The 8129-nt window shown below is 35.4% G+C and overlaps 1 pseudogene; it reads right to left on the minus strand.

Moving 5' to 3' along the window:
- Nucleotides 1–2111: 2111 nt before the first annotated feature.
- Nucleotides 2112–6267, minus strand: LOC145767765 (zinc finger BED domain-containing protein 5-like; annotated as a pseudogene).
- Nucleotides 6268–8129: the final 1862 nt, after the last annotated feature.

Consider the following 8129-nt stretch of genomic DNA (forward strand, 5'->3'; position numbering starts at 1 on the left):
AACTGTCGTTCGATAAACTGTCGTTTCGATAAACTGTCGTTCGATAAACTGTCGTTCAATAAACTGTCGTTCGATAAACTGTCGTAGTACCGCAATAAGTAATATAAAAGCTTTTTTGCTACGAAATGCACGTAACTGAAATGAAAAACGTCTTTGTATATCGCAGTAAGTATCAAAAACTATACTGTAAAATGGTCATGTGCAGGTCATACAGTAAAACATTAGAACAACAAATGCACTAATCAATTAACAGCTTGGACACTCCGGGAAAACAAGTTCGTACATTTTTTTTTCTGAATTCGTTGGCTGAAGATCGCTTTAGATAATTTTGTTCATTATTTCTGTTGTATAGATTAAAGATAATTCCTCATCAGGCTAAGCACAAACTACTGTAGCCTACGTGAGAATCTAAACCTAATGCTACCTAATGTATGAAATAATTCCCCGGCAACAAGACTTCAACAATCGGAAACTTCACTCTGTCGATCTCGGTGACCGGCCCTGCATGAAAAGCCTCTACAAGTATGAGAAACTGCCAGGATTAAGCTCTGCAAAAAGCTTTCCCAGTCCGAGGATAAAGATTCAATCAATCAAGGCACTATATTCAGGTTTTACTAATTGTTTAAGCAGGAAGTGAATGACAGGTTCATATTAATCTTTGTAATTTGCAGACTCTCGCGTAGAAGCAAATAAAATGACGTTGTCACGCCGTGGGAAGTTTGCTTCATAAACTCAACAAAGTTAATGGAACTAAAATTTGAAATCTAGAAAACGTTTAAGAAAGTAAGAAATTGAATATGGATGTCGTTTAAAATAACAGAAGCCTTCTCGTTTGTCGTCTTACAAACACAAACGTTTGCTTTCCTTATGCTCAAGCAATGGTTCGATAATAGCCGCCTTTTTTCCGGTAAAAGTATATTTCCTTTCATAGTGCTACATCTATTACCGGATGAGATTTTTCTATTACTTTTTTTTAATTGAACCTTTTTCATGGAGGACGCCACAGCATGGCAACCGGTTATCAAACCGTTTTACTTTTGTGCGCTTATATTAAGTAGCATAGAACTAATGGCAATAGTTTTTCATAACTAATAAGACATTAAAATTAAATAATAAAATGGAAAGGACTACGCTTAATTGTAGAACTATTGTTAAAATCTGGAAACGATAATAAAACGGTACCGTTTCTTTTACAACATGCATTAGGCTACACTTGCAGCACACGATTGTTACACGCGTCAAGAAAGAATTACTAGGGCGATTTTGTTGTAACCTAAAAACTCAAAAATGTGACTTTAATTTTGCAAAAAAGTAACCAAAAAGTAACTTTGTGCAACAAAAACAAAAAAGCAAAAGAAAAACAGCAATTCAACATAAAGAAGCATCTAAATTAGTTCAATTTGTGCTCAAATTATAATTACACATTCAAATTACGCATGTAATGTTTTACATTCTCTGGCAGGAAGTTTCTGTCAATCAAACACTTTAGGTATTGCAGGGAAAACAAGTGGTTAAATATAGTTAATACAATTTGTTTCATCGAAAAAGTTACTTTACAAGGTTTAGGGGATACACGCGATACGAACATGCATGGGCTCGTGCAAGCCGAAAATCCGTACCATAGTAGAAGATATATTAAAAGTCTTGGCATTACATAGAATATAAAATCATCTCTATAGTACAGTGGTTCTCAACCTTATTTTACCGCGTAGCGCGTACCACCTCGAGGTTCTATGATCTTGTTGCGTACCAACAAATTATCGAAAAACTCAACTTTACTCAAAGTGTATATAGGATTATTAACAGGGGCGGATTAACTAATTAGTCAGCCCGGAAATGTACCATCTTCAAGCCACCATCTTCAAGCCACCTAACGGAGTGGAAGGTCTGCTCGTCATGGATGATGAAACTAAAGACTGGCTGCTCTCTAGCAGCCTTCCAGTGTAGTCCGGGAACATCGTGAATCTGGGGTGGTAAAAGGATAGACCCTCGGCCCCAGAAGCTCAGACGACGACGACGACGAGCCCGGAAATTTCGAAACAAATACGGCCCACAACTCTCGAAGAAGTTCAAGTTGATGACAAAAAGTCACCCCGCCAGGCCAATCATCCCCTAATTTTTATTAATAACACACAATTACAAGACGAAATTTATTGTGATGGTTGCAATTGTTTCTTCTCCACAAGCTGATCGAGGCCGGGTCCAACTGAGCTCACAGCGCATCGGAAATCGTATCCAGGAGTTTCAAGGCGATTTCGACTCTTGGTTTTGATGCACACCAAGGAAGAGAAACTCTGTTCACACTCCCATGTACTGAGAAAAACTAACAGCTGCATAATAGCGTTACGAGCCAAAATCTTGTATGTAGAGGCCATGCTCAGCCAGAAGTTTATTGGAGAAAATTTCTTGTGCCTTGTTTTTGCTGTCTCGTCAGATTGAATGTCAGTGATACCTTCTTGCACTCCTGTCCCAACAGGTAGAAGCGGAATGGCCCGTTTCGGCGAGTCCGATTCGAAGAGTTCTCTATTCGGCGATTTTTTTCCTTTTGCATTCCGACAAAGAAAAATAAATTAAAATGAAATTTAGCGAAAAATGTTTGAACTATTAAATTAAAATGTTTGCTCACATGAAATGCTTTTGATGTCATCCGTCGGCGACCTTCCAAGGAATGGACGCGGACAAATTATTTCGGCTTGAGAGGGAAGTGTTGGAAAGCATGTTCAAAAGTTTAAACCAGAAAACTTTGGAAATTATTTTTTTAGATTGTTGAATAAAAGTAGCTTATTGTTGTGAAATGTAGTGTGCGTAATTTCATTTGTGCAATTGAAGAACATTGCAAACTTATTATTTAACGAGGCAGCGCAAAAGACTTAAAAAAAAATCTTTGCAGTTTCAGAACAAACAGTGAGGGCGAGCGGTGTATTTCTACTATACCTCTATTGTTGTAGGCCACGTTCCATACTCAAAAGTTCAAAACTACACACGCAGCAGGTACGGAGCTAAAAATAGCACACTTGAATCAAAAATTTCAACCGTTAAAGTTTGCGTTGTTACGTCACAGGGATTGGTGAGATGAAAAGAAGTCCGATTGCCGCAGTTTGCAGAAAAATGCTTTGATCGTACCCCAGTCAGCTAAGTTTGCATACAGACGGTGACGTAGGATACATGTCAATTTTATGTGAGCAAACATTTTAAATTAATACCGTAGTTCAAACATTTTTCCCTAAATTTTATTTCAATTTATTTTTCTTTGTTGGAATGCAAAAGAAACGATATTGTGGAATAAAATACAAAATTCTCTAAATAAACAGAAGGCGTCGTTGGATTTACAGAAGGCGTGGTGGATTTTCAAAAAATCGCCGAATAGGGAACTCTCAGGAAAGGGCTGTCGCCGAATAGTAGCAGACCCGGTAGAAGAGATGGATTAATGGGGAACGGATTTATGATGTATGCACAGCATGCCATGTCTGAAAAATAATGCATTAATTCGGTTCTAAGCTGATCCAGATAACATCCGATTTCTTAACATAATTTATCATTGGGTTGCCTTTGAAGAGACGTTAGAAATCTGAACATTCCGTACTGCTTATTTTCCCTGTTTTTCGTTCAGATGTCTAGCTTGCGAATAAATGCTTCCAGCTTGGAGATAAAATCTGAAATAGAGCAGTTTGGTCCTTCGAAAAACAAGTTCATGTTAACAGCTTCAAAAATATCCGACAAGTAAGCCAACCTCGAAATTAATGCATCATTTTCCAAATCATTTTTAAAATCGGAATTTTTTTTGTCTGCAAAATACAAGCAACTCATTCCTCAATTCAAAGACTCGTCTTGTCTTATTTCCTCTTGAACTATACAATCATTACAATGAATGTATAGCATAGTTTACAACAGAAAAAATTTGCTTAACGTTTTGTTAAAGCTTTAATTTTACTTGAAAACAAACTGCGTACCACCTAAAATGACTTCGCGTACCACTAGTGGTACGCGAACCACTGCTATAGTAGCAATGAAAGATAAATGAATAGGGGAATTAGGCAAAAAAAGTATGCAAAATAAAGTGACCTAACAAATGAAAAGTAACCTAAAAACACAAAAAGTGACTTTTGGTAACTTTACAACTTCTTAAATATTGACCTTACAACCATGAAATTTTGGTTCTACATTTCTTTTGTTGATTGCTACAACTAAAAAAAAGTAACTTTAGTGACAAAAAATCGCCCTAATGATTACTTGTTATTAGTAACAAACTATCCCCGGTCGACATGATTTTTATTTTTGAATAAAAATATCACTTTTTAGGTATAAATCAAATATAGTTATTACTATCCGAAGCCTTTACAAATTGTTTCACCTAACGGATCATCAGAAGGTCTGAAAAAACATGCAAACAGTAAAGAACCGATAATTCTGAAAAGATATTAAATATTACAACTGTAATTTAATCTGCCAAAAAAAATCTCTAAACCTGTACTTCCTGAGAAGATATTAAATATTACAGCTGTAATTTAATCTGCAAAAAAAACCTCTAAACCTGAATTTCTGAAAAGATATTAAATATTATAACCGTAATCCAATCTGCAAAAAAAAAACTTCAGAATTACTAAGGACAACCTCCATCCGCCACGACAAAGTTTCAATCAATTTGTCCCAATGGAAACCAAGCAACATTGATGGCAACATCTATGACATCACAAAGAAGCAAAATGCATGTGTGATGATCAGCGCAACCTGTAGTAACCTGAACAAAATGAATAAAAATTGTTTTTTAAAACCTGTAAAAATTAAATGAGATTTATAACCTGTAAAAATCAAATGAAATTTAATTTTTTTAAAATTATAACCTGTGAAAATCCCAAGGAATTGTGATGATGTAACCTGTAGTGACCTGAACAAATGAAATAAAATCTGTTTATAAACCTGTAAAAATTAAATGAGATTTATAGCCTGTAAAAATCAAATGAAATTTTTTAAAAAAAACTGTAAATCAAAAGAAATTTATTTTATTTTGAAGTACTTGAGTTTAAATTTGTTTCTATGACGACATTTGCCGACCAGTTCCGAACGCTTGTTCAAAAGGTGGCCACTATCAGCCTTCAGAATGGCCAGCTTTTCAGCCAAACATAAGCCACAATTGTTACGACCACCTCCACTATAAGGCCAAGCACAGCTGTGGATGGACCAAGTTATTTTAGGATCAACACCCTTGTCCTTAAGGTCCCAAACTTCCTTAGATAGTTCGGTGCTGTTTCGTTTAGACCAGTGGTTCCCAACCTTTTGGTTGTCACAGACCCCTTTAGACAACTTATTAATTCTGCGGACCCTTACCTAAATTTTGCCTCAACTACTGTACTGTGTCATATTGTATTGCCGCTATGACTCCTGCGGCAAATATCAGGTTAAACAGTTGCTCAAATAAGAAAATGAATCAATTGTTCAAGAAATGTCAGCAGTATTTGAATATTAAGGTGACCCAAAGTGCCATGCCGAAACTTTTTCAACGTAAGCAAATTTAATGAGAGGGCTGTTGTTGCCTTTCCTGAACTAAACGACTGAACTGTGGTTGAATTTTTGACAATGCAACACGCATTTCATCTTCAACGTCCAGGCAATTTCGATGTTTAGTTTTTATTGTAACAAGAGCTGAGAATCCTGCCTCGCAAAGGTTAAGTGGTTATGAATGGTAACAAAACAATAATCGCTTGTTTTACCAAGAATGGGTAGGTTTGCAGTTGTGAGAACCAAAATTCTTCTACAGTTTTTAAATAAATTCAATGCGTAATAACTCTTTTAATCTCAAATCAATTAGGTCATATGTACTGAGATCGTCATCGCTAATGTTGTTTAAGTCAAAAAGAAAAGGATTTCGAATCCATGTTTCAACTTCGTTCGGCAGGTGTTCTAAATTAAAATAACGTTGAAATGAGATTTGCAGGGTTTCCAAGTGTGCGCAAAATTTTTCTCTCGTGGAGATCAAAAGAGTACATTCTCTTTGAGTTTCATCCATCAAGATAAGATCTTCTAACATTGGAAAGTTAGCGTAATTACTTGCTTCCAATCTGCGTTTTCAAATTGGCAACTTGGTTAAAAATGCCTTCAGTGTTTCAGCTGCATCAATTATTGTCACACCTGGTTCTTGAATGTCACGATTAACATTGTTAATATGACCAAAAATATCGGCTAAGTAGGCCATGCCGTATAGAAAATTTTTACTCTCAAACAATTTTGAGAGGAGACTTCCTTTTGCTTACAAAAGAGTTAATACCTCATTTTTAGCTGCTGCAGTCGTTTTAAAACTTCTCCTCTAGATAACCAACGTAGCCTACCTCAAAATGATACAAAAGTACTTCGTAATCCGACCCTACTTCTTGACAGAACGCTTTAAAAGTAGCCTATGGTGTACTTGACACATTTGAATTTAAACAGAGAAATGAAAGTAAAAAGATTGCTTTTCTTTGTTTTCCCAAAATTCATCAAAGTAATCACGGACCCCCAAGGGGTCCGCGAACCCCAGGTTGGGAACCACTGGTTTAGACCTATCCATGAAGGTACATTTATGGTTGAAAAAACGTTTTTTAAAAGTAGTTTCACAACAACCAATGTAATTAAGAACCTTCGGGCTGATATCAATGGTGGCTTTGTAAACAACGGCCTTCTGCAACGGCTTTTTAGGTATATAAGTTTCTAATTATGAATATGAAGTCACTTCGTCTCCATCACGTCGGGATTTTTACAATTTGCGATTTAAAGTTTTTGCAATACAGCCTGTTTTAAGAAATAGTAATAAAAGGTTTCTGCAGACTCTTAACCTCAGTTCTGGCTTCTCGGTGTTATGGGAATTGCTAATCATCAATAATTGTAGGATCCATGTGAGAGGATTCAACCAAACGTATAATAATAAATAAAAAATCAACCAGGTTTGGTAACTACAAAAATTTATTGGTAGAGCTTTCGCCGCCGTAAAGGCGGCTTCATCAGTACTCTTATTCAAATAGAATGTTATTCAAATAAAAACATTTATTCAAACTAAAAACATCATTCAAAAAAAAACATCATTCAAACTTATTCAAATAGAATTCTATTTGAATAAGAGTACTGATGAAGCCGCCTTTACGGCGGCGAAAGCTCTACCAATAAATTTTTGTAGTTACCAAACCTGGTTGATTTTTTATTGTTTTAAGAAACATGTCCTATTATGCGTCATTGTTGCTATTGTAGCAGTTGAATTAATAAGTTGATGTCATAATAAGTTAATTGTTACATCACTGAGGAGCATTGCTTTATATGATTGAACTAGCCTTGTTAGATTTATTTGATGTCAAATTTGCATCTTCTCAATGTAAGGCCTACGCGGAATCTGTGGCCAACGGCCAAATATGCAACAAGAATGAAAGAAAAATGTTTTGAAACTCTATAGCTTTGCTCCTTAGATATAGCCTATAATAAAAGTTTAAAAACAATAAAAACCATTAATACTACAAAAAGTGCTCAATGCTATGCAAAAAAGCAAAGCAGAGCAAATTAAATCAAATATAGTTATTATTATCTGAATCCTTAACAGCCTGTTTCACCTTTAACGGATCATCAGAAGTTTTTATTCAAATAGAATAAAAGTTTATCAAATTACTTGGTAAAAAGATATTTCCAATAAAAGACACTATAAAGACACTATATGTTTTTAGACATTTCCAACACTGTAAGGGACAGCTAAAATGCCAGAACCAGTGTTCCCTCTAAAGAAATTTTACGCTGAGCAAATATTTGATTAAGTGAGCATGAGCATTTTAATGCTGAGATAAAATGAATTACCAACTTTGCGAACCGAGTTTGGGAACCACTGGTCTAGAAGAAGTTTAATAAAAAGCGAACAAATTACACATTTACTTCAATTAGTTTCTTCTTGTTTTCATAATAGTTTTTCTTCTTATAAATATTCGCTCAGTTTAGAAAATGTATTTACTGTAAATAGTAAAACCAGTCTTCAGAGTCGAAACTGGAAAATAGGCTATCTTTTGCAAGCTAAGTAATAAAGTTAGTTGCATCCACGAGTGTGGAGTGTTTGTAAAGCAAAGACAAAGGATTGTGATGTAACAAAAGGGTAGCCTACTGTCAGTGCCGGTCTTAGGGTATTG

Source organism: Aplidium turbinatum, chromosome 1 (assembly GCF_918807975.1).
Source record: "Aplidium turbinatum chromosome 1, kaAplTurb1.1, whole genome shotgun sequence".
Classification (NCBI taxonomy): domain Eukaryota; kingdom Metazoa; phylum Chordata; class Ascidiacea; order Aplousobranchia; family Polyclinidae; genus Aplidium; species Aplidium turbinatum.